The sequence below is a fragment of the Vulpes vulpes genome, chromosome 3 (genome assembly GCF_048418805.1).
Source record: "Vulpes vulpes isolate BD-2025 chromosome 3, VulVul3, whole genome shotgun sequence".
NCBI lineage: Eukaryota > Metazoa > Chordata > Mammalia > Carnivora > Canidae > Vulpes > Vulpes vulpes.
This window is the reverse complement of record NC_132782.1, coordinates 20,242,610-20,270,064: the sequence shown is the minus strand read 5'-3', so window position 1 is coordinate 20,270,064 and position 27,455 is coordinate 20,242,610.

Below are 27,455 nucleotides of genomic sequence, written 5' to 3'. Positions count from 1 at the left end.
GCGAGTCTAAAGAGACGATGTTGTTTTGCCAGGATGGGGTTGAAAATGGGTCCCGAAATTTCAAAAGCTGCTCAACCATCAGAAAGCTTTCGACAAATCCTGGGAGGAGAGGAAAGAGCCCACCGGGGGAAGAGGCCAGCCAAATTATGATCTGTCTCCAACAGAGGGATCCACCTTAAGAGAGGCCCCGAGAGCTCAAGAGGAAACCAAATACAGTAGGAGGAAGTTGGAAGTGTGGGTGTCAGGCTGTCAGTAATGTGACAGCTCCGGTAACTACCCTCTAATCCGGCCGGCTCCAGCCACGCTCTCGGCTGACACCGCGGGGACTGACTGACAGCTGAGGCGCAGGCACGTTTTCCGGGCTCAAGTGACATCCAGTCTATTAAGGCTGACAAGCACAAAGCAGAGATTTGCCCTGAATGGTTTGGTACTGAAGCCTAGTAAAGGGGTTATTTGAAAGGTCTTAGAGAAAGTGTCAGACTCCGGCTCAGATGATAACAATATTGTAATGATGCTACCGGACAATGAAGTGCTATGATTGCCTGGACGGGCCGGCGAGACTATAGGCGATCGGGGACGCCGAGGAGCACCCAGAGGCCCCTCGATCCTCCCCAGGCCACCGCCACCAACGCCGCCAGCGCTTAAGGCATGTCTTTGGGTGGTGTGTTCGCCCCGGGCCTGGGGGCACTTCCCACACTTGCATATTACTGGTGTCCTTTACCCCGTTGGGGGTGGGAGTGGAGGGCAGGCGGGGAAGGAGGCCTGGGTGAAACCTGGCAACACCTGAAAGGAATGTTTGCCTGCCTTTGGTTCACTCTTCAGCTCATTGAGAGGCATCGGAAATATTTTCCAGAAGGAAATGAATGGTAATATTCAAACCACTGCTTTGCTTATTAACTCTGGCTGAAAAGTGCATTAGCAAGTGCAACGATAACGCCCTGATTATGATCACTGCTGTTCTGGACTGCACCGGCGCCCACAGGTGCCCGGCACCGTGTCAACTGCAACACCCAGAATCTATTCAGTGGGGTTTTCTCCAAAGGACAGTAAACCAATTGTTTTTCCTAAGCGTCATTTCAGAGTTCTCACTATGAAATAAAAAAGCGGGGGGTGGGGGGGCACATATCATCATAATCCTGTTTTATTGATAGGACAATGTCTCCCACTGTCACTATGCACTCTCATTTGAGTGAGACATCCTTACTTGTATATTTATTTGGTGCCTATTTGCTTATTTATTCCATACATATTATTTCCTTATTATAAGACAAGTGCTGAGGGAGGTTCTGAGGATAACACAGTGAGCAAGGGACTGTGGTCCCTGTCCACACAGTGCTTAGAATCCAAGGCTGGGGCTGATGTTCAGCTTCTGTGCACCACTACCAGCACACCAGCTGTTAATATATTGACATCTATACTGGCAAATAGTCACTGCTTTGAGCCCTGAGAAGTAGATCCTCACCACCTCCCTCAACAGCCTGTCCAGCCCCTCCCTCATGACTCTTTCAACTTCCTCATGATCCAGCAACAAAAGAATAAATGCCTGGCATATCAGGGCCCCAGGTCCCTGTCCGGCATTCTGCCCAGAGACCATTCCAATTACTCATTCTGACATTCTCGTCTACCAGTTGTGAAAGAGTTTAAACACCACCAGCTGGTGAAGCTTATAATTTTAAAATTCATGAAAAAATTTCAAACTCTGTTTTTAGATTCCCAAATTCAGTCTTCCCAACTTCTTCTCAAAATGTAAACTTCTAAAGTTTTTCCTGCATAGAACATCCTTGGGGGTCCTATACAGAAGGAGAGTTGAAGTCTGAATGTGTATACATAATAAGAATCTTCAAAGTTTGAGAACACAACAAAACCCCAGGACCACCACTAAGAAACCAGAATCTGCTCTTAGAAATTTGGATTTGTCTGTATGACTTTCATTTTAAATGGCTTCAGTTCTGATCTGTCTTCTCCCAACATTTCTCTAAGATTATCCATGAAGAGAACCCAAAAAGGACTAAAATTTACAATACTTCCCAAATGTTAAGAAAGATAATGATTGTTATTTCTAGCATGTGGGAATAATATCCTCAAAACTGTGCCTCCTCCCCCAACCAATGATACTACAATGAAAAACAAAACGGAGGACCTGGCAGTGTTATGCAGCTGAAAACCAATGACACCTGCCATCAAAAAGGTAAATAGGGAAATAATATATTCCTCTCCATCTGTCTGCCCCGTGGCTGAGAAACTAAAAAACTACACCAATCAAAACACTCAGCAGCCATCCTTTCATTAAATGGATGCCACTTTTTAAGTCAACTGGTGTGCTGTATTCCTGTCCTTCTGTCCACTTTCTCTGATGTGTATTTCAAGACTTCAACTTCTAGAAAATGATTAGTGAAAATTAAGGAAAACTGGAGGTGGTGCTTTGCATTTTTGAAGGCACAGTACAAAAAAAAAAAAAAGTTTACAGATTAAAGCCAGAAAAAGAATACTGGCAGCTGTGTGAAAGGTTTTGTTTTATTTTAAATAGTTTTTAATGTGTTGAATATCTGAAGAGTATAAGACATTCAGGAAGTGGCAAGGAAAACAGGTCCTGTATGTGCTCAGCATTGTCAGACAAGACGAATGTTTAACAGGAGAGATTGGTCTAGTTGTGCATATTCAGCTTCAAGGCAGCTAATAATGGGCCCAGATGCTTTCTAAATAACCAAATTGTTGACAGTCACCCAAACTGGAAGATTTTTTCTTATTTTAGGCTGAATGAACAGAAAACCAAAGCTGCATGAGGCCATTGTAAAGATTATTACAAAATATCAATAAAGAATGCAATTTGGATGATCAAGGTAAAGATCAGATCTATGGAGATAATTTACTCCCAGAATCAGAAGCAAACTCCTTTCTCCTAATTTTTTTTTCAAAAGAAAGCAGAATGAGGAGGAAGAAGAGGACAAGGAGATGCTAAAAAGATTTAGAAAAAGGGGATGAGGAAGAAGGAGGAGGAAAAAAGCTTCTATAAAATAGGATCAAAAACCTATGAGGTAAGAATATCTTAAGATCACAAAGATGATAAAATAAAATCAGCTTTCAAACAAATGGAAAGAACAATGCTAGAATTAAAATCCCCTTTGGGGAGTAAGGCACAACAACTTGCAGAAAATGAAATCACTGACCTAGGAGAAAACTTGAAAAACTCAGAGACTTTCTAGTCAATTTGACATCATAATTTCATGTTTTATCCCTCTTCTTCCCCTGCCAACATCCCAAACATAGAAATAGCAGATAAAATATATTCAAAAGTGCACAAGACATACTGTATTCAAAAGCACAACAAATATCTGCAGCTCAAAACTGAACAGAGATGCATGTAGGCAACAGGGCTGAAGGCACTAGTCTGCTGGGCATGATGTCCAGAAGGCAGACACCACCTGGAGTTTATATCCCAGAGAGAGAGCAGAGCCAGTTCCACTATGACAAGTTGAAGCTGAGGAGGTAATACTAAGCCATGAAAGTGAGATGAAGACGAAAATAGGAGCAAAGAGACAGGTGGATGGGACCTGGCCCAACCCTCCCTAATGGATGCTCTAAAGGACAATGAAATGTCATTAGAGCTTTGAAAAGCTCCAATATATGCTTAGGAGTCCTAGAAGTCCCTGTACAAGTATAGGACTGTGCATATACTCAGGAACAAACTAAGAAGGCCTTAACTACTCATTTCTGGCTAACCTTGAGGGTCTGCACAAGCAGGAAGTGAAGGCTAAGGCAGAGTTGTCAACTGCCTGGCTCACTGTAGAAGATATGCCCCCAAACGCATGCAGAAGACCTCCGCAAAGATGGAAAGTCATGTTGTTCTAGACATTTAAGAAAATCTCCCTCTCATCATTAGCTGACCACTGAGATAGCTGAGCTTCCAAGAAGGATTTCAGTACAGAAAAATTCAGACATCACTAAATAGATAACAACAATTGCATCAAGCAGCAACATCAACAAGCTGTGGAAAGAGGGAAAAATCTGATTTTTAGAGAACAATATTGTGTATAAAATGTCCAGTTTTCAGTAAAAATTAAAATACAGGCAAAGAAATAAAAATGTATGACCAAAATACAGCAACAACAAGAAAGCAATCAAAAGAAACTGTCTCTGAAAAAACTCAGATGTTGGACTTATTAAACAAAGACTTAAGTCAGCATTTTAAATATATTTTTAAAAAGCTAAAGGAAAAAAATAAAAACAAAAAATAAAAATAAAAAAATAAAAATAAAAAACTAAAGGAAACCATGCCTAAAAAATTAAAAGTGTAAGAACAATGTCTTGCCAGATATGTAATATTAATGAAGAGATAGAAATTATAAAAATTTTAAAAATAGAAATTCTGGGGTTGAAAAGTATAACAACTGAAATGGAAAATTCACAAGAGGGGCTCAACACAAGATTTGGGCAGGCAGAAGAAACAATCAGCAAACTTGAATACAGGTCAATTGAGATTATCCAGTCTAAAAACAGAAAGAAAAACTAATTTTAAAAAGTGACCAAAGCCTCAGAAACTCATAGACCATCGTGAAGCATAGAAACAGACACATAATGATAGACTCAGAAGAAAATAAAGAGGAAGGGCTAGAAAGAATATGTGAATAAATAATGGCAGGAAACTTCCCAAATTTGACGAAAAGTATTAATCTATAAATCCAAGAAATCCAATGCATTCCAATGAGAATAAACTCAAGAGATTCATGCCTCATAAGCAAATTGTTCAAAGACAAAGAGAGGATCTTGAAAGTAGCAAGAGAGAAGTGACTTATCATGTGTGTGTGGTCATCGATACAAGTAGCAGCTGATTTGTCATCAGAAACCATGGAATCCCAAAGACAATGGGATTGCATGTGCACCGCTGAAGGAAAAAAACTGTCAATCAAGAATTTCACATCCAATAAAACTATCCTAGGAAAAGTTAAAGAGAAAATAAGAAAAAAAAAAAAAAAGACAAACAATAGACAAACCCAAACTAAGAATTTCTAAATAAACAAATAACTGAGTCCATTGCTATTAATAAAAGCTGAGAGAGTTTTCTGATAACAGGTCTGCCTTAGAAGAAATACTAAAAGGAATTCTAAGGTTGAAATGAAAGGACACTAGATAGTAACTCAACTCAACCTGAAGAAATAAAGGACACTAGTAAAGGTAACTATGTAGGCAAATATAAAGGACAATAATAATGTACTTTGTACATCTCACTAGTTTTTCCCTCTATGTGATTTAAAAGACAACTTTGTAAATCAATCATTATAAATTGATGTTGATACACACAACATGTATGAAGTTGTAATTTGTGACAAAATCAGTATCAAGGAAAGGAGTAATGGAGCTATTTGGAGCAAAGTTTTTGTCATTTACATTGGTATTAATCAGAACTAGATTATTATAAATTAAGATGTTAATTTTAATCCCCAGGGTAATCACTAAGAAAATAACTTTTAAAAATGTATGATAAGAAAATATAGTTAAAATGACACAATAGAAAATATGTATGTAACACAAAAGAAGACAGTAATGGAGGTATACAAAAACAAAAAAAAACATAAGACATATGGAGAACAAATAAGAAAATAACAAACATAAATCCTCTTTATCAATAATTACATTAAATGTGAATGATCAAACTCTTGAATTAAAAAGCAGATATTGCCAGAACGGATTAAAAATAGCATGAATCAACCACATGCTGTCTAAAAGAAATACACTTTAGTTCAAGGACACAAGTAGGTTCAAAGTGAAATGTTGGGAAAAGACATACCTTGTAAACAATAATAAAAAGAAAGCTAGAGTGGCTACCCAATATCATACAAAATAGACTTTGAGATAAGAATCATTACTAGAGACAAAAATTACATTTTATAATGTAAAATAGTCAAGCCATTAAGAAGATATAATTATGAACATATATGCATTAACAATAGAGCACCAAAATACATGAAGCAAAAACTGACAGAATTGAAAGAAGTAGAAAATTCAACAATAACAGTTGGAGACTGTAATATGCCACTTCCACTAATGTACAGAACAACTAGACAGAAAATCAGCAAGGAAGTGGAAGACATGCCCAAAACTGTAAGCCAGCTTGTCCTAACATCTATAAAATACTCTGCTCGACGAGAGAACACTCATCCTTCTTCTCGAAGGCATATGGAACTTTTTCCAAAATAGATCATATATTATTAGGTCACAAAACAAGTTTCAATACACCTAAATATATTGAAATCATTCAAAGTGTATTCTGCAAACACAATAGGATGAAGTTAAAAGTCCATAGCAGAAGGAAATTTGAGTAATTCAAAAATATATGAAAATATTTTTTAAAGATTTTATTTATTTATTCATGAGAGACACAGAGAGAGAGGCAGAGACACAGACAGAGGGAGAGGCAGCCTCCTCACAGGGAGCCTGATGTGGGACTCTATCCCTGGACCCAGGATCATGACCAGAGCCAAAGGCAGATGCTCAACCGCCGAGCCACCCAGGCGTCCCCAAATATGTGAAAATCAAGCAACACATTTCTAAATGATCAATGGATCAAAGAAGAAATCATAAGGGAAATTATAAAACACTTCAAGATGAGTGAAAATGAAAACATAGCATATTAAAATTCATGATATGCAATTAAAACAGTGTTTAGAGGGCAATTTATATCTGTAAACACCTAATTTTTAAAAAGGAATGCTCTCAAATGAATAGCCTAACCTTCTACTTTAAGAAACTAGAAAAAGAAGAGCAAATTAAAACCCAAAGCAAATGGAATAAAGGAAGTAATAAAATTAGAGCAGAAAAAAATAAATTAAGAAATGAAAACAAAAGAGAAAAATCAACAAAACTAAATTATTGGTTCTTTGAAAAGATCAACAACATTGACAAACAATTAGCTATATTGACTAGAAAAAAAGAGGACTCAAAGTAATAAAAACAGAAACATGACTACTGACCTTACAGAAATAAAAAGATAAGGGAATATTATGAACACTTGTACACCAATAAATTAGAAAACCTGAATGATAGGAACCCTAAAATGGCAAAAACTAACAAAACTGATTCATAAAGGAATAGAAAATCTGAAAAGATCAGTAACAAGATAATGTCATTAGTAATCCAAAGTTTCCCACAAAGGAAAGTCCAGAACAAGATGTCTTTACTGATGAATTCTATTAAACATTAAGGAATTAAGACAAATTCTTCTCAAACACTTTCAAAACACAGGCAAGGAAGGAACACTTCCCAACTTATTCTGTAAGACCAAATACATCACAAGAAACAGAAACTACAGGGATCCCTAGGTGGCGCAGCGGTTTAGCGCCTGCCTTTGGCCCTGGGCGCAATCCTGGAGACCCGGGATCGAATCCCACGTTGGGCTCCTGGTGCATGGAGCCTGCTTCTCCCTCTGCCTATGTCTCTGAGCCTCTCTCTCTCTCTCACTGTGTGCCTATCATAAATAAATAAAAATTTAAAAGAAAAACAAAAGAAACTACAGATCAATATCATTTACGAAATTCCTGAAGTAAATACCACCAAACAGATTCACAAACATACAAAGAGGATTATATGCCATGACTGATAAGTAGGATTTATCCCAGGAATTCAAGGTAGGTTCAACATATGAAAGTCAACCAATATAATACACCATATTAATAGAATAAACATCAAAACCCACATGATTATCTCAAATACTCACAAAAAAAGCATGGGGCAAACTCTAACACGTTTTCATAATAAAAAGACTCAATAAATTAGAAATAGAAGGGAAATCCCTGAACCTGATAAAAGACATCAGTGAGAAGCCCATAGTTATCATCACACTTAAGGTGGAAAGACTGAATGCTTTCTTCCTAATATCAGAATCAAGTCAAGGATGCTCACTCTTGCTTTGCCACTTTTATTCAGCATTGTAGTATATGTCCTAGCTAGGGCAATTAGGCAAGAAAAAGCAATTTAAAAGGTATCCAGATTGGAAGGGAAGAAGTAAAACTATTTCTATTTGGCATAATGTTGCATCTGGCACATTCTAAGGAATAAGAAAAAATATCATAGCCAATAAACAAGTTCAGCAGGTTGGAAGGATACAAGATCACTCTGCAAAAATTAGTTATATTTCTCTGCACCAACACTGAGCAATCCAAAAATGAAATTAAGAAAACAATTCCTTTAATTGCACCAAACAGAATAAAAGACTTAGGAATGAGCTTAATACTTAAAACTAAACATCATTGAAAAAAAATTGAAGAAGACCTAAATAAATGGAAAAGCATCTATGATAATAGATTCGAAGATTTGACAATGTTAAGAAGGCAATATTCTTCAGCATGATCTACAAATTACATGCAATACCAATCAATCAAAATTTAAGCTGTAATTTTTACAGAAATTCACAAACTGATCCTTAAATATGGGGAAAATGCAAGAGATCCAGAATAGCCAAAACAATATTGAAAAAGGACAACATTGGGGCATCATAATTCCCAATATCAAAATGAACTACAAAGCTACAGTGATCAAAACCATGTTTTACTGCCATAAGGATGGACTTACAGATCAAAGTCCTAAAACTAAGAGTCCAGAAATAAGCCTATACATTTATGGTCAGTTGATTTTTGACAATGGAGCCAGGACCATTCAATAGGGAAATAAGTCATTTTTAAAAAAAGATTTATTTATTTATTTGAGAGAGACAGAGGGAGACAGTTGGAGAGGGAGAGAATCTTTCAAACAGACTCCTCCCTGCTGAGCAAAGCCCTATGCAGGTCTTGATCCCACCACCCATGAGACCACAATCTGAGACAAAGCCAAGAGTCAAATACTCAACCAACGGAGCCAGCCAGGTGGCCCAGGGAAAGAAGTCATTTCAACAAATGATGCTAGAACAACTGAACATCTACAAGCAAAAGAATGAAATTGGACCTCCATCTCATAGCTTATGCAGAAATGAACTTAATATGTATCAGAACTCAATGGAAAACTATAAATTCTTAGATATAAACACAGGTATAATTCTACGTAACATGGATTAAACAACATTTTCATAGATATGACACCTAAAACACAAACAACAAAAGAAAAAAATAGATAAATTTGACTTCATCAAAATTAAAACTTTTTGTGCTTCAAAGGCAAGAAGCACATGACAAGATGCTCAACATCATTAGTCATTAGGAAAATGCAAAACCACGATACCACTCCACCTCTACCAAAAGGACTATAATTAAAAAGCCAGAAAATAACAAATATTGGCCAGATGTGGACAAATTGCCTTATATCTTGCTAATAGGGATGAAAAAGTGGGGACACTATGGAAAATAGTCAGCAATTCCTTAAAAAAAGTTAGGCATAGTTACTACATGACCCACTAATTCCACTCCCATGTATATACCTGAGAGATTTACAGCACATGTTCACAAAAAATGGGCATACAAATGTTCATACTAGCATTATTCGTAAGAGTTAAAATGTGGAAACAACCCAAATGTTCATCAACTAATGAATAAATAAAGAAAATAATGATATATCCATACAACGAAATATTATTTAGCCATAAAAATGAATGAACTATTAATACATGCTACAATATAGATGAACCTTGAAAATATGCTTTGTGAAAGAAGCCTGGCACAAAATGCTGCATTTCTATGAATTTTATATACAATGAATTTGTTATGGCAGGAATAAAAAAACTAACACAACTGTGGATAGCATTGTCAAATCACTGTATTGTACACCTGAAACTAATACAATGATGTATGTTACTATACTGGAATTCAAAAAAGGAGGGGGGAACTCATGTAACTGTGAAAGCCAGCGTGCTTTTTTTTTTTTTAAGATTTTATTTATTTATTTATGAGAGATACAGAGAGAGAAGGAGGCAGAGACGGGCAGAGGGAGAAGCAGGCTCCATACAGGGAGCCTGACATGGGACTCGATCCCAGGACTCCAGGATCACGCCCTGGGCCAAAGGCAGGCGCCAAACCACTGAGCCACCCAGGGATCCCCCCAGTGTGCTCTTCTATGCAACAATTTAATGCTACTACATTATGATCAAGTAAACCTAATTTTGTGGAAGTCATTTAATGCGCTCTCTTCAAAGAGTTCCAAATGCTCACTTCCATTTGATGAGAGCCAAGACTGATACACAGCTGTCTTCTCATCATGAGGACATGGAAACGACCATCAGCATGTCTCCCCACAGGCAAGGCCTCCAGAATTTATCTGTGACCCCCTGCCTGAGAAGGGCCCTGGTCAACATCAAGTGAACTTGATTTCCTGCTTTGTACCTTATATAAATCATTCAATTCAGCACATTTGTCAGTTGTCTTCCAGAGAGGCCATTTGTCAGTCCCCAAGGAAATTCAAGATTAGTACATTGAGGCCCTAGCCTCAAGGAACCTGCAATGGTGGGAGAGATGCATGTAGATTTCCTGCCATATGATAAAGACCAATTATCAAAATTTCAGCAGATATTTTCTTTGAGATGCTACAATGGGAATGTCAGGGAGACCATATATGCGTGGAAATCTCCCTCTCCAATTGAGGCTTACAAGTATGGATTATGGATAATTCCTTAATCCCAATTGAGAAGTATCTGAAGGGAAGAGGAGAGAGGAGAGGATGTGAAGATGGAGGATGGTACTGGGTACATACAACTTAACCAGGTACTATGACAGAGATGATTAGAATTTAACCTTAACTTTTATTCTTACAGACAGTGTGATTTGGGGCAATCCAGAAATTCTTTCGTGCCTTTATTTCTTCATATAAGGATAATAATAGCACGTATTTCCAGTGATTGTTTTGGGGATTAAATAAAGGAATATGAAGTGCTTAGCAGACAGCCTGGTGCGACTTCATAACTGTTCAAACCCCCTAGGTCCCTCCTTGCCCAGTTGCTTCTGGAGGTACTCTGATGAAATGAAGCTGGTGTGGTGTGTTTTTAGCGAGGATTACTGCTTGGAGTTAACAACTTAAGGCCTTTTGGAGAATTTTAAGATGGTTATAGTTCAGTTTTTCCCTTACATATCTGGGATAGATCTCTAAAACTGTAACTTGAAACCTGGCACTGTTAGTAGAATTCTAAATGTTTACTATTACCAATATTACCAGTAATGCCAAACACCAATTAAGCCATCTAAACCACCCTTGCTGGGCTCATTTGCCACTATCCTGTATATGCAATGTATACTTTTTTTTAAAAAGATTCTATTTATTTATTCATGAGAGACACAGAGAGAGAGGCAGAGGGATTCCTGGAACTCCTGAATCACAACTTGAGCCAAAGACAGATGCTCAACCCCTGAGCCACTCAGGCGCCCCTGCAATTTACACTCTTAATATAACAATGTTGACTCTCCAATACGAAGATTCAGAATGATCCAGCACTTCCATTATTGATAAAATAATGCAAAAGCCATTAGCATTAGAACCAAAGCTTCTCTCCTACACATTCCAGGTTAATACTATTTTTTATTCTAGCTGGCATGAATATGTATTGCCTTATAAAGTCTTATTGAATAACATGGAACTGAAAACAATACAGACTTTCCTAGTGGCCCACTTCCTCTTTAGTATAATTCTTGATTATGGAGACTCTTGACCACTGAAGGAAATATTCAACATAAAATGAGTTAGCTGACTCATTATGCTCTGAATTCAAATAGATCCGTACACATCACTAACAATGTCCAACCATTTAGTTACCCATATTTTGGTCATCTCAGTTATAATATTTTCTTTTTCTTTTCTAGAGGGACAGTGTGTATGTGAACAGTTGGGTGGGGGAGACGGGTAGAGGGAAAGAGAGAGTGAGAATCTTAAGCAGGCTCCATGCCCAGCACAGAGCTGAGGATCCATCTCACAACCTGAGATCATGACCTGAGCCAAATCAAGAGTTGGATGCTTAGCTGACTGAACCACCCAGGTGCCCCAGTTAGAATGTTTTCTTGATTTATATCTGTTAACTCTATTACTTGTGTAGCTTTTACAACCTAGTTCACCAGCTCAGAACACAAATTTGATCACATCGTGTAGTCTTCAAATGAAAACAGCTTGATCCTCCATTCATCAGAATTACAAGAACCCAGGATCTGTCAAGGTCATCCTTCCACATTATCTAAGAACCCCAGATATTCCCTCATTCTAGGCAGGCCTAGCCCTACTTCTGGATGCCTCTCAAAGAACAGCTAGAGTACCAGACTGGGCCACTAGACATTGCAGCAACTCCCCATTGTTGTTGGCCCCACACTCTGAAACATCTTTGTGCAGCATTTCACTTGCCAGTTCAGACTGGTGTTCAGACCTTATCTGTACTTGGGTTAATAAAAATTGGTTCATGGTGACATGTTCAGCTCTTATTCTCAAAGCAGGTCCACATTGTGCCAGACTAGCTCTTCTCTGAGTCTAGGTGGTGTCTTATGAGCCAGGAGTCCTACTCTAGACTGCTTTCCCTTGTGGGGATTTCCCTCCTGGGTGGTCTTCACTTTCTTCTTCTACCATGAGACCTCAGTCGAGACTCTGAATCCAGCAGAAGCATCTAAAGATGTTGAATCTCAAAAAAGCTGGGAATGTGGTAGAGCTGGCAATGCCATTTTCCTTTTATAAGCCTTCTGGATATCCATGGAAATGTCCTCATTTTTTCTCACAGTGATCAGATCTACACACCAGGTTGTTATTTGGAGGGGCTGTCTTTGTCAAGCCCAATTTCTCAACAGTGACATCACTGAGAGGAGTCTTTCCAGTGACTCCCAGAACAAGCTGCATGGGAACTTGCCATATCCACTAATTGCTATAACAGATTTTAGAATTTATTTTCTCTAAAGGAAAGAAAAAATGTTATCATTCCAGTAAGACACTATGCGAGGAATTCACAGAAGAAAATTCAGTGGAGATAAGTTTGAGAGTTGGCCTGATATCTCTCCTTTTTATTTTTTTTTATTTTTATTTTTTTGATATCTCTCCTTTTTAATCATGTTTCTGCTATTTAGCAGCTGTGTGTGCTCAAGCAAGCAACTTGATCACTCTGAGCCCATGTAATGGCTCCATTAGAAAGTATCTGTGACCTTAAAGAATGAAGAACTGAAAAATAATAGCTTAAACAAATTAGAATTTTAATTTTTCTTCCATAAGAAGTCCAAAAGTAGGCAAATACAGACACTTGTTCATAGCTCAAGATGGCAGAGCCAAGGACTCCACGTTTCTCTTGGCATTTCTTGCATAGTTATAAGACAGCACAGATCTAGCTGGCATATCACATGTCAGGCAGTAGCCAGGAGGAAAGAATGGGAAGAAGGAAGTGTCAGTGCTTGTTTCAGGAAAGCAAGAGCATCCCAGAAATCCCTAGCCAACTGTGATTTACATTTTATGGGCCAGACTGTGCAACATGGCTACTCTTAACTTCAGGAGAGTCTGGGAATAGGAATTTTAGCTTTCTAGACTCTAAAGTATTAGGAGACACTGAAAAATGGTTGTAGTAATAGATGTGGGATAAATCAGCCTACCCTGCTTGGCAGACAAGCAGAGACCTAAACTAAGGGCAATAGCAATGAGGATGAAGAAGTGTAGACAAGATTGAAGCTAGAGGCAACAATGTTCTTTGAGTAACTGAGGGTGGGTGCTGATGGGGAGGGCAGAGGTCAGGAACCATGTCTTATTTTTTTAGTAGCCTCCTGAAGAGTCTAATAAAGTCCTCAAGATAAACTGGGCTGTGAAAGATTGGTCCCCAAATGATGTTCGGATTTGCAATTCTTTGGGCGTATAGCATGACCCCAAACTCCTTTTCAGGGACCCAGGCCGTGCAGAACAATGGGAACCATCTATTGGTCCTTGCTTGATGTTTAACCAAAATTTATGCTGAAATATATTATTAGAGATCTTTTCCTGTTTTCATTTAGTGCCTTTATTTTAGTGACTGATTCAAACAAAAATTCAATCACTTTGTATTAAAAGGCATTCCCGTGGCATAAATGGGGGATAGACAGAGGGCCCGATAACCTCTGAAATCCTGGCAGAGGCCCGGGTGAGTGAGCTCGGTTTCCATGAGAACTAGTGGGTCAGTCTTGTGGAGCCCCTTTTACATGGGTATCCTATTATTTAACAGGCACTGTAAATTGAGACCAGCATCCTGATTCTCAAGCAGCCTGGCTTTTATTGGAAGTCTCTGCCACGTTTAAACATCTTTAATACATTTTAAAAATAGAATTGTAAAAGGCAGCAACCAGACTTCAAAGCATAGACATGTTGGCCAGAATTGTGAAGCTGGCGACAATTTTCACTGGTTGTAAAGCTCGTGGAGCCTCTTTCAATCCCCAGAACAACTGACGAGCAAGGGGCTTGGTGTACGTTCCTCATGAGTGTCTCCTGGATGGGCCTGAACAGGCCAAGTGTGGGGCCCAGAGCTGTCAGGGAGGGACCCACACCCCTCAGGGTAGATGCAGTCAGGCCCCGAGCAGTCAGGCCCCAGCAGAGCTGAGAGAAACTAGGTTGAAATGAAAAGAAACAAGATGCGAGAAGGCACTGGCCACCCTTTCTGAGCTTTGGTTCCTCACATCCCTCATCTCCGGCCCAGGGCTTCTTTCCCTGTGAAGGTTTCAGACATCCCCTGCCCTCACCCAGGCTAATTCTCTTTTTCGCCCTCACTGAACTCCATACACTCTTACTACACGTCGTGTTCTGTATCCTGTTGCCAACTCTAGACTGTGAGCACGTTGAAAGAAAGGCCTGTATCTTATTCATCTCATGCACACAGCAAATTAAATACGTGTTTGGAGAAAGTTGAGCCTCTCGGGAGAACCTGGGCAACAGGATCTGGGTTGGGGGAATTACGAAGGGAGGTTTGTCTTTCCTTAACCTGAGGCAGAGGTTGTCAAAGTGTGTTCTCTTGAATCAGCAGGAGCAGCATCAATTGGGGACTCTAGAAATGCATATTCTCAGGCCTGGCCCCAGACCTGCTGAATAAGAACATTTGATTTGGCAGCGTTCTCCAGAGAAACAGAACCAATAGGATGTTCAGAGAAAGAGAGGAAAAAAAAAAGTGATTTATTACAAGGAATTGGCTCACAGGACTGTGAAGGCTGACAAGGTTCCAAGATCTGCAGGGTGAGTCAGCGAGCTGGAGACCCGGGAGAGCCAATGGTGTGCTTCCCACCCAGAGGCCAGCAGGCTAGACACCCAGGAAGAGCTGATGTTGTAGTTTGAGTACCAAGGCACGGAAACAAAGCCAGTGTTCCAGTTCCAGGACAAGTCAGGCACGGAGGAATTTCAAAAACAAAGCTTCCAGGTGATTCTGATGCCCACAGAAGTTCAAGAACCACTGACATTGCTTTCCAATTTCAGTTCCCTCATCTGTAAAATAAATCTAATAGTAACAACCTCAAAGGCTGTTCCAAATATAGAATTAGATGATGTATGTATAGTGCTTAGTCTGGAACCTCATGCATATTCATCACTCAGTAAAATTATTGAGAGGTGAATATATTTTGGTTTGCTTCCTTTTGCTGGAATTGTCTTCTGGAGAATATTTCCAATATTGGCGTCATCCCGTGGTGCATTTGGGTTACTCATTCAAGAGTTGCCTTTGGTTCATCTAAGGTTCCAAGTTCACCCAGCTAAGCCCTGTCCTTGCAAAGTCCTTGTAACTTGGCCTGAGCCAAGCATGAATCCTGTTTACCTCATTAGGCCCTGACACTGTCCCTCAGGTACCAGGGAAGGCAGACTTCAGGCAGCAATCACTATTTGTGCTGTAAAGGGAATAATCATCTGGACCCCCAGCTAGCCTAAGCAGGAAAGGACAGGACCTCAAAAAAATGGCTCCTCAGAAGAGAGTTGGAGCAGAGAAGGATCTGAGGCAGCTCCCTCTTTCCCAGGAGCTGCTACACATCACACTCCCCGTGGGCTGTGCTGAAGCACCACGGGGTGGTTGAAAGCAGCTAAGCTTTATGCATTTCAGGCCAATGAAATCCCCGTCCTTTCTCTCTCAAAGAAATAAAGCTTTGAAAATTATTATTATTACTGTTCTTTTAATAAGTCCACACGGCCTCCCTGCTCCCTCCTCCCATGGGCTTCCATTCATTTTCCTGTCAGAGTCTGGTCATTGAAGCCCGCAACTCCCCACGTAGGTAAAGATGTAGCACCCTTCTCTGCTGGGCTGACCCTTCCTGGAGAGGCCCAGTGGGGGTGAGTTATCCCCTGGTGAGACTTTTCTCATTAGCCCTACAGGCAGTGTGTATTCCAGCCTGGTCAGCCTTAGGCCCTAAGCAAAGAACTTCAAATATTTTACTAGAAATTAGCTAGAGGTGCTCAGAGCATGACAATTAGTTTATTACTACTGAATATGCTTTGTCTGAAACTGGCAGAAATGGGAAAGGGGAGACCACTCCACTCAGATGACTGGATAGAAAGGAAATAGCCAGGGGAGAAGACATCAATTGAATCCTTGATATCACTATAACTCGATCTCCACTGGCTAACTGACCATCTAACACAAGTACTGGAAACAAGTTTGAAAAGGCCACTAGCTGATCAAACAATGTGAAACCGATAAATATCAGAATATCATTCTTGCAACGTTTCGCAGTTGACTTGGTATTAACGGTTATACCGATATGACTGAGGCACAGCCCCCGGCCTCAAGGAGCTTATAGTTCAATATGAGAAATAAGACACCTACACAAATGTTACAAAAACCTAAAGCACACGAAGATCAAGGAGACACATTTAAATAAACATACCATAAGCATTCGGAGAGAAGAGACTTCTATCTGGTCAGAGATTGGGAAAGGCTTCATGGAGGAGGCATTTGAATCAGACTTTGAAAGAAGCCCTAATATATTTAAAAAAAAAACAAAAACAAAACAAAATATGGGAGACCCTGATGTTTGTCTCCTTGTGTTGATTGCCTTCCCAATTCACTTCTTTTCTGGAAGAGCCAGCTTCCCAGTTTAGAGACTGACAATGCCAGATAGTCATTTTTCCACTCTTCCCTGAAGCAAGAATGTGGTCTCTTAACTCAGTGTTGTTGGCTACTGAAGAAAAGTTGGTAGGGGACTTCCCAAAATTTTGGGGAAATTTTTATATTTTGATTTAAAAAAAAAAAAAAAAGAACAGAAACTATCTTCTTTCCTGCCTTGAACATTGTCTCCCAAGGCTGTGATGCTCGGAGTGTGGCTACCATCTTGGTATGTGGGTGAAAAGCAAGAGAATCACAGATAAGCAAATTTTCTTCCTAGATATAACCAATCCCAGAACTTCCTACTTTTAAACTTTTTTTACATGCAGGAAGAATTTTTTATTCATTAGGCCACTTTTAGTTGGATATTCTGTAACCTGCTGCTGAAAGCATCTGAAGTGATATGCAAAGATTATGGAAATCCATTCAGAAAGGGAGAACATAATGAGCATAGAAATGAGGTAAGGCCACGTAGATCATGCTTATTTTTGGCAAATGCTTATAGAATATGGAGAAAACTAACATGAAACAAGGATGGGAAGTACAGGCCAAGTTCTAGGAGAATGCCATGACTAAGATAAGGTACATGATTTTACTCTGAAGCCAATGGTGGGAAGACATGAAAAGCATTTAAGCAAGTTATTGCCCTTACAGAGCAGGGTAATAGGAAAATTAATACTTGGGCAGAGACGTAGAAGAAGAGAAAGGCAGAAGGTGGGGGGAAATGTGTGCAAAGAATCTGACCCAGGGGTTATCAAGAATGTGTTCACATTATACTCCCCTGAGGAGGTTTTAAAAAAATACTGAAATCTGGCTTTCCCCCTCAGAGCTATCGATTCAGTTGGTCTAGGACGGGTTGCTGACCTGATTTTGTTGGTGGTGAAGCTCACTACATGATCTCATGTGCAGCCACTGTTGAAAACCCCTGGTGCAGCTCACCTGGGACTGTGGCAAAGGAGAAGATGATGGATGGACCATGGAAGCAGAATGGGTGGGATGCAGGGGACGAAGGAGAAGAGAGAGTCAAAGATCTCAAAGACATCTTTCAAGATGGAGTGACTGGGAGAATGGCAGTGCCATTTATAGAAATGGAGAAGCCAAGAGAAAAATCAAGTTTAAGGAATAAAGTTCAATTTGGGAAATACTGAATCTGAAATACCAGGAGCAAGCTCTGTACCATACAGATGACAGCGTTCTGAATCACCTACACTGGGGGATCACTGATGCTTTGAGGGATGTTGATTCACCAAAGAGAGAGAACATGGAAAGAAAGACAAGGACCAAAGACAAAACCTTGAAGAACATTAAGGAGAAAGGGGAAGGAAAGAACACCCCCAAAGAAGAGCCACTTTGTGGACTTAAAATCGAATGCTCCTCGTCCACGCAGACTAACGTATAGATACACAGGTCCCTGGTGGAGACTAGATATCAAATGTTAGGCTGGTGCTATCACCGAGTAATTCAGTAGAGTTGCCCACCCTTCCCATCCCACAGTACGGCTGAGCTGGGATATGAAGTTCTCCATCCAGCCTCACCTTCACAGTAGGAAAAAAAAAAATACTACCCAAAGAGTAAATTTGATATTAAAGTGTTAAAAACCAGTGAGCAAAGGTTTCAAAGGATATTCTTGAGTACACTTCATGCCTTTAAAGAAAAAAATGAAATTTGTTCATCAGCCCCACTGAGGAGGCCACATGGTCAGGATTGGGAGGCTGAGATTTCCTGATCAGAAGATGTAAATAAAGATGCTTAAAACTCTTCCTTCGTCTTTCACAGCTTTCTTCATGAGGAATTGGACAAACGCAAATTCCAGACCTCTCCAGTTCATTGTGATAGTAAATGTGATAACACTTGGGACCATTGAGCAATATTATTGTGTGAATTATTGTTATTTAATGACATTCGTATCTACCTATTAGTTATTAATATTACTAAGATACTTAATGCTGATTCAATTAATTCTATTAATTGCAATGCAATTATCATTAATATTAATTATAATACACTTATGCCTAATATTAATTATCATATTTAATTAATATTATTAAGTATCACTCTCATATAGCGAGAGCCAACATTTTTTTTTAACAAAAACTTCCTTGGGCCTGTAGCTCTTTATACGAGAGCGATTTCAAGCAGGTAGAATGAACCTGCTTCAGATTGCACGGAAATTGTTTCTATTATTTTGCTTTCTCTCAGCAAACATATAATAAGAGGTATACGAGGTAGTGGTGAGGTTTGTAGGATAATAGAAAATCGTGGGCATGTTTGCGAAAGTAGAGTTGCAGGCGGTTCCTATCAGGGCGAAGGAAGAAACTGCAGAAGTTATCAGATACTTTTATAATTAAATTTGGTATGAATTCAAATTTCTCAAACTTTGAAGGAAAGGTCTAATGAGAAATAACCCATGGCCTCTTTTACTGTTTGGTAGTAATTGCTTCGTTGTAAAATGTTCACAAACCTGAACTTCTTTAGGCAAAATTCCTAATTAGGATTTCTATCTGGGATAAATGTACGTTTGCTTAAAATCAGTCACCCATCATGCAAGATACAAAAAAAAGTTTTGGCTACAGCTGAGGTTAATTACCTTTAGTACTCAAACGAAGTCGGTTGCTATAATGGTTATACCACTGAGAAAGAGATAACTACATTCATGCGTTTCTCTGGAGCCTTCTCATGTTCATGCATGACCTTGGAGGTCCTTCCCAGCTCCATGAGCCTAGGATTCCACGATGAATTGTACCTGGCATACTTTCACTGCCGTCTTAAGGAAAGAGAAGTTTGGCTGAATTCCAGCTTATTTTTTACTTTCAAAAATACTTAAGTAGTTTCATACAGTGAAGTGTTTTTAGCCATATAAAATGATGTTTCTTAAAGAAAACTTAAGGACGAAGAATACTGCACACACAAAAGTACACACACATTATATACATTGTATTATTGCCATTTCATCTAAAAATATATTAAATAAATTCTACCAAAAACTTTAAATCAGTTATAATGGTCCACTCTGGGAGTTAGAGTAATAGATGGTTTTCAAATTTTCCATATTCTGTTTGTTGGTAATTTCATGGAGCAAGTAGAAGATACCATGATGAGAAAATGTGTTGAAACACTAATATAGCTTAACCAACTCTCATTTATAATCAATAACCAGAGTTACCACAGGAAGTTATCAAAACATAAAACACACACATATACAAGTGTCAAGAGAGGGGCAAAATCCATAAAGAAACATTAATAGTGTTTTGAAAGAAGACATATAGAGATGCTAAAGTCAATTTTCCGTGGCCTCGAGCTTCACAGAGCAAAACAATGACAACACTTGACACAGACTAGAAAATTATACAGATACTGCAACTTTGTTTGGGTCACTTGGAAGACAGAGATTGGCAAAGTTCCCATGTGACACGGATTTTATTCTCCTTCATTTATTCAGTGTGATTTCATGAGTTGATTTTAAACAGTCCTAGATGATTTTTCAACTCCTACATAGGGTGCCCTGCCAATCAGCTGTCTGACACTCCCATCTGTGAAGGACAGGTTTTCCCAAGCGGATCATAACCAGCCATCCTTAGGTGGGAGGACCATGTGACAGCCACAGGCCTGAAGAGTGGTCCGAGCATCCTCCTGAGATTGAGCAGAGACCTTACAAAGCACTAAGGAGAGCGATCTCTACTTTGGCTCTTATCCACCAAAGCCAAATCAAAACAAACAAAATAAAACCAAACCACACACACACACACACACACACACACACACACACAAATGCTTCTCATTCTTTAGATACAAAGATAAGATCATCCTTCCCCACGTCTTCCTTTCAGTATGACCTGTTGTGACTTTTTCCTATCAAAGCCTCCCTTACAATCACCGGATCTAGATAGGCCCAGCACATTCTTGGGAAAGCCTTGCCCAAAACATATCATTCATTTATTGAGTCAAAATGGGTCTTGGCTTTTTAGCACTTAGTGAGGAAAGACTTCCTACGCTCAGCTTCCCTGATTTGGGAGAGTCCCATGATGAAATTGGTCTGTGTGGGTTGTTACAGACAAAGCTTCCCAGCCCAGTTGAGGAGGATGGAGTTATGTAGGAAGGGAACATACAATTAAACATTTACCACCTTTGCCTCAGTATTGCTCATAGCTGAATTTCATTAATTCATTAATTATGCGTTTAATGTCAGGCTCCCTGCTGCACTCTGAAGTTCCTGAGGGCAGGGTCTAGATATTGCTTTTGACCTAGCAGAGTGTGTTGGGCACACCGCAGGCTTTAAAAATTTTTTTTAAATTATGAAGGAATAATTCGGGCCTAAATCAGAATAGTGGCCAGAATGGGAATAGCAAGCAATTTCATATTTGAATATCTATCCAGTTATCTAAATTACCAAAAATGTCATACAAAAATCTCTGCTCATGCAAAGTGCCCTATTGATGAATACAACAGTAACCAAAATCTTACGTTTTCTCTGAAATTCAGCATGTAAATTTGATTTATATACTAACCACTACTAATAATGATATTTGTTTAGCATTTATGTGATCCATTATGCTAAGTACTTTAACTGCATAATCTCATTTAATCCTCCTAATGGACCCTTGAGTTGTCATCAACTTAACAGTTAAGGCAGTTGTGACTCAGCATTTAACTGATTTGCCCAATGTTCCACAGCTCAGATACCTGACCCCAAAAGCTTATGTGCTTAAGCACAGTGAGGTACTTTCTCTAAATTGGATTTGCATTAAGCATCATATCTTATTCAAGATTTTAAGTCATTGATTCAGGAAACTTTACACAGTATCTGGTGTGTACAAGGAATTGAGGGTTAAAAACATTAAGGTATAAGACTCCTCAAGGAGCTCACAAATCGTGATAACAGAAGACCTATGAATGTAATGAAATAATTGCAATACTATGGCAGATCTGTTACGCTAGGTAGGTAAACCACAGACGAGGCACGGTCAATTCTAACTGGAGATCGGAAGAGGTTTCTCAAAAGAGGTGATCCTAAAACAAGCCTGGAAGAAGGAGCGGGATTTTGGCATGCATATAAAGATGAGGAAAGCAATCAAATAGAAAGATCATGGAGTATGGTGTTGCTTAGGAGCTACAGATCTGTCACAGCTGTATCAGACAGTATACACAGTACAAAGAGAGGAGGAGACAGTACAAACCAGAGACAGGAGCCTCTAAGTCAATAATTTCAAAATGTTATCCCTAGACCAGTAGCATTAACAGCTCCTGGGAACTCCATAGAAATGTAATACTTGGCTCACACCCACACCTACTGAATCAGAAACTCTGGGATGGGGCCCAGCCATCTATAGGTTAACAATCAGACAACTGAGAACCAGTGGTCTGAGGTCATAAATACGAAAGTCACAGAAGACTCTACAAGTTTTTGTGGTTTGGGTTTTTTTCCCTACACTGTTGCCCAAGTAGAGCAAACAATCTTAGATTGTCAGGACAATGGAATTTTCTTAAAAGCAATTTCATAAGTCTTTTACCAAATTGTTAGTCTTCAGGGTTTGTTTTTAAAAGTAGCGATTCAATGGCCATTTATAAGGCACAGCAGAACCAACGGTTTCCAAACCCCTGTTCGTGACCTGCATGGGGCCCCAAAATGCCCTCTCCTTGTAGGACATTATGGGAAGAAAATGAATTTGCATGATGCATAAATGGTAGAATGGTTTTATGGTGCTTTATATGACAAGTTCGTGGAAAATGGCAAATAACACTTTTAGTTTATACTCAGCTATAACAACAACTTATTATTTCCAAAGATTAAATTACAGTCTAGCAAAATGAAATGGGCTACATGGTCACTTCTTCATGGCATCCTCCTCGAGTGGCAATTTTTAAATGCGCAAGCTCAGCTAATTGAAAACAGAAGCAGTTATATTCCTAACTTTGATCTTTGAAGTAGCATCTGAGGGTTTATAATATGGGCTGTCCAGAGCTACCACCCTGGGGCTGCCAACCTCTAAAGATGATCTAGTGAGTAAGAAACCTACAGCTATGAACCTGGCCCTGGTAGACTCACCAGATTAAAGATGAGGAAAGCGCAAGTGAAAACAAAGTGAACAAAATGCCTATTAAGCCCTAGACTCTCAAAGAGAAGGCTGGTGACTGAGACTGATTATGGCCAACATCTGTTACCAGAATAAGTCCAAGATGGAAATCCACTATAATGGTTGTTTGTTGTCTTAGCAGAGATTTTTTTCTCCTGTTCAACTCACTGTTTGACTCACTGTTTGACATTGACACTCATACACACATCTTATGGCTTTTTCCAGACCCTCTCTGTTCACCTGCTCACATCCTCACTGCCTCTTGGCTTATCTACATCCATCCATCTTGAGACTCACCTCAAGTTCCCATCCTCTGCAGAGCCACTCTTACTGGTCTGATCCATTAGTTCTGCTTTAGCAATTTCTGTTGCCTTCATTGTTTATGCCAGTGCCTCCTAAATTTCACCCAACTTGGGGATCCCTGGGTGGCGCAGTGGTTTGGCACTTGCCTTTGGCCCAGGGCGCGATCCTGGAGACCCGGGATCGAATCCCACATCAGGCTCCCGGTGCATGGAGCCTGCTTCTCCCTCTGCCTGTGTCTCTGCCTCTCTCTCTCTCTCTCTCTCTCTCTCTCTCTCTCTGTGACTATCATAAATAAATAAAAAAATTAAAAAAAAATTTCACCCAACTTTATATTACCACCTTTATGAACTTTATGACATATCACCTGTTCTATGATTTACATGAATACTTATATATTTTCTTTAACTTGATTCTCTTTTTGCTAAAATACATATATTTAATTTGATGTTGATCCTAGAAATGGAAAATCAGCATTTGCAAAAACACATTACTACACATTAACATACACATATAACTATTTCAGTTACAAAATTTTTTATCCAGGAGCACTTTAAATGATCTTGCCTATTACCAGTCGCCTTGCAATAGAGTTCAGGACAAATTCTATAATGTCATAGGGCACGGGTTCTCAAAATGTGCATCCTGGAGAAGCAGCATTGGAAATTTGTTAAAAATGCAAATTCTCAGGCCCACTCCAGGGATACGGAATCAGAAATTCTAGGGGCAGGACCGACCCCACGATTTATGTGTTCACTCCTCTATTCTGTTGCATGCAAAAGCTTGAAAACCAGTGGATTAAGAGATAGATTTTATTGGGGAAATTCATGTCTAAGGGTCAGTGGGAAGAAACACTGGTTCCTGTTATATACATTGTTTCACACAGGGGTGCTGAGGCAGGTGATGCTGGATACACAATGGGTCTGTGGCGAGTGGAGGGACAGTCCCCCCTTTTTGTTCTTCCTTCTTAAAAGGCAAAGATGAGAGCGAGCCTGTCAGGCTAAGATTTGGGGACCAGCTATTTCTAGGAGTCGTCCGGGAAAACCAGCTGCCCAGTATAAATGGGAAGCTGTATCCATTCCTTTCAGGGAAGAGAAGCCTTCAATCCCATGGGAAGCTGAGAAGTTCAAGTGCAGCCTCATTCTGGAGTAGGAGGCACTCTACAACCCCAGCTGGTTTATTGTGGGGGCCATTCCGAGGCAGCTCCCAGGGCCACCTTTAGGTATCCCTGCCTGGTGCACTGTACCAGAGGTGCTGCTGCACACTTTGAGAAACACCAGCCTGTCTAAATCAATACAGACTTCCTTCTGGTATTACACTCAAACTATTAAGAAGCTCTCCTACTGGTATATAGTTTTCAAAACTTCCTTGTGTTTTGTCCTCAGGCTCCTTCCTATTTTCCACTGTCTTCTCCATGGCCCTGAGACAGATGTTTTGTGGGTGCCCAGTAAGTATTTAGAACCATAGCACATTAGAACTGGAAGGGAATTAAGAAATTATTTAATCTAACCCCTCATTTCCAAATGAGAAAACCGAGGCACAGAGAAGTTAAATGACTTGCTCAAGTCATACATTTAGTTAGTGGAGATGGGCTGAAAATCCACATCTTGATTCTCAATGGGCCATTCTTCTAACCCGAGACCATAATCTGTCAATACAGTCACTTTTTATATGGGCACTTTATGCCAAACAGGTAAGGCACATCCCCTACTCATCACTCCCTCGCCAACAGTATAGAAGCATATTACATGTGAGGTTTCTTTAAATTTACTACAATGCTCCCTCCCCTAAAAGTATTTACTAAGTGTTTATATTGCCTATGGAGAAAAATTATTTATAAGTAACTTATAAAGAGGACTTACTTGACCAGCCAAGATGATTTTTCTTCTGAATTACATCCTAATATGTATAGCTTCTTGCTCTCAGCTTACTCCACTTGGAGCTATGCCCAGCACAATTTACGTCTATGAACTGCTGAACATTTAAGCAAATTAAGTGTCCAAAGAATCAAACACAAATTGTATCTTGGTGATTTATGCCTTCATAAAGCAAAACACATACAGTGTGCTGAGCACAGGCCAGATTTATAGCTCCACTGGTTAGGGAAAATGAATAGACAACTCCTAGAGAACGTGTTGAGAACCACGCATATGTGTTTAATTCTTGACCATGGGGAATTTTCCCCAATGATATTTATCTTACAAATCATCTTCAATGCTAATATGCAATGTAAGCTGAGGATGAAAAAGATGTATAAGAATTCTGGAGAGAGATTTAGAAGCCAGTTAACTTTCACCAGAACCCTCAAAAAGACAGGGATCTGAACAACCCTGGATATTCCATCTCTAACCTAACACCCTTGGGCTATGCTACCCTCTCTTATTAGTGTAAACTAGTTAATTTCACTTAAACATTGGAAATAGTGAGAAAATACATCAAGAGTGTCAGAGTAAACCAAAGAGGCTGAGTTGACCCAAATCTCTACTGAACTATCAGGCCCTATGACCTTTACAACTACAGTATCCTACTGAGAGCATAGTGCAGGGAACAAGCATCGTGCATTGAAGTCAGAGAAAGAAGTTTGAATCTCAAACTCCTCACTTACTGGCTTCAAGTGCCCATTTTCTTATCTAGAAATGGGGATTAGCAATATCCACTTCAAAGAGGCGTTGTTTGAATTAATAAGATAATCGTTGCGTAGTAGCAGCCACTAAGATAGTTCCCAGTGATCCCCACCTCTTGGGACTCACGTGCTCCTCCTGAGTATGGACTGAACCAAGTGACTCTCTGTTGTGTACAAAATATTGCAAAAGTGAAGTCACTTCCAAGATTTATTTATTAAAAGGCTCTTACTACTGTTTTGCTTCCCCTTTCTTGCTCACTTTGCTGAAAGCCAGCTCTCATGTTGTGAACTGTCCCTGCGAGACCTAGGAGCAAGCTACTGAGGGAGACCGCAAGCCAACAGCCAGCAAGGAACTGAGGTCTCTGGTCCAACAGCCAACAACCAGCGAGGAACTGAGGCCCCTGGTCCGACAGTCCAGGATAAATGGAGTCATGCCAACAAACATGTGAGTGAGCTGAGATGAATATATTCCCAATTGAGCCTTAAGGCAATAGAAAGTAGATATCTTGATTTTAGCCTATGAGAGGCACTTAGTCACACCAAAATTCCTGACCTACCAAAACTGAGAAAAAAATATTTGTTGTTTTAAGCTGCTAAATCTAGAAGCACTTTGTTATGCAACAATAGACAAGACAGGCTGTAAAGCGCTCAGTACAGTACCTGGCACACAGTACATTATAAAGGCTGGCTATTATTGCTACTGATGGCTTTGTACACATGAAGATTACATACTAATAATTTAATCACTCTACTTCTCTCTATGCTCCCAAATAAAGTTTTGGGACCACAAGAAGCCTTTGCAAATTTGTGGCCAATGTTTCAACCTAAATCATGAACATTAGGCCTTCTGGAAGAGCAGACTTTATGGAAATGGCATAAGACAGAATGTCACCTTTTGAGTTGAGAGTCGCCGTCCTGCAATATGTCCCAATCCTGAGATACTATGGAGTAAATTTGTCCTAGGTAAGTTTCAGAATGCAGGCATTTTTTTTTTAACTGCAATTCACCGTGGCTAAAATTTCAGGTAGGTGCAAGAGAGTCAATCTTGTGAAACCTGCTTATTAAAAACCTGACATTCAAACCCTACCATGTGTTCTCTTTTGGAGAAAAGCCACAATATAATTGAGTATGGGGCACACAAAGATATTTCAATCCAAGGTCAGGTTGTTTATTGTTGTTATCAAAGTCAAACAAAATTTACCCTGAAAGAGTAACTGGAGATAGGGGAACAGATTTATGTACAAGGATGTTCATTGCAGCATTACTTACAAACATGAAAAAAGTGGGAGACGACCTGAATGCCCAACAAGAAGGGACTCAGCTAATGACTTGTGATGTGTTCACATTGGAATATTATGAGACCATTAAATATGTTTTATAGGAATATTTACTGAGCTGGAGAAATGCTTGAAAGGATTGTTAAGTAAAACAAACAAAAACAAAACAAAAAGACTGGGTATGAAACAATTTGGTAGGATCCAAGTTTTAAAGGAAAAAA